This window comes from Tupaia chinensis, unplaced genomic scaffold (genome assembly GCF_000334495.1).
Source record: "Tupaia chinensis unplaced genomic scaffold, TupChi_1.0 Scaffold146346_2, whole genome shotgun sequence".
Lineage (NCBI taxonomy): Eukaryota > Metazoa > Chordata > Mammalia > Scandentia > Tupaiidae > Tupaia > Tupaia belangeri.
This window is the reverse complement of record NW_006206203.1, coordinates 895,111-895,777: the sequence shown is the minus strand read 5'-3', so window position 1 is coordinate 895,777 and position 667 is coordinate 895,111. Positions and strand designations below refer to the sequence as shown.

Here is a 667-nt window from a genome sequence, read left to right as displayed (position 1 = left end):
TGGAAAGCTTTATGCTTCTAGGGAAGTGGTAGGAGAGAGGTGGGAGGAAGGAGGAAAAGAACAAATTAGCAGGGTTGTGGTATACAGTAGTTCTGACTTCTGTGGTAAAATAAAGGTCAAGCTTATCAAGTACAATGAGGCGAAAGCATTGTTCTTACCAGGCTGTTTTTGTTTCTCTTCTCTAAAAATGGAGGCAGAATGAGAAAACCAGAAATATACATGTGATACTTTCAGGAGGCTCAGAACATTATTCAGGATTTCCAATGTGATGTGGCAACTGAAGTTAATGCTGACTTAACAGAGGCCCATCCCACCACTCTAGCTAGCCATACTATGGGTCAAGAGACTGGATCTTACTGGCGAGCAGAAGAGTACCTCAATACGAATGCTAGTGTGTGACTGTCACCAGAGGGTCTGTTGTAGAGGCAGGGTTACTGGGTTGGCCTCGCCCCCAATGTGGTGAGAGGCCATTAGGAAAAGCTCAGTGGTTTGCTAACTTCCCCTAGCAACACGGTCTCTAATCCTGGGTGAACCAAAAGAAGCATCGCAAGCCCCACAGTCACAGCCTTAGCAACTCTACAGCTCAGTGCTCAATGGATGAGCTGGATGAGCTCAATGTGAAGTGATCCGCTCTGGAGATGATCAAGATCTGAATTTAGGAAGAGCG

At 46.0% G+C, this 667-nt stretch overlaps 1 protein-coding gene across 1 annotated transcript in view; it reads right to left on the bottom strand.

The window, feature by feature from the left end:
* CCDC148 (coiled-coil domain containing 148) overlaps nt 1-667 on the bottom strand; it is a 290,895-nt gene that overhangs the window by 52,439 nt on the left and 237,789 nt on the right. The gene's annotated exons all lie outside the window — the stretch shown is intronic.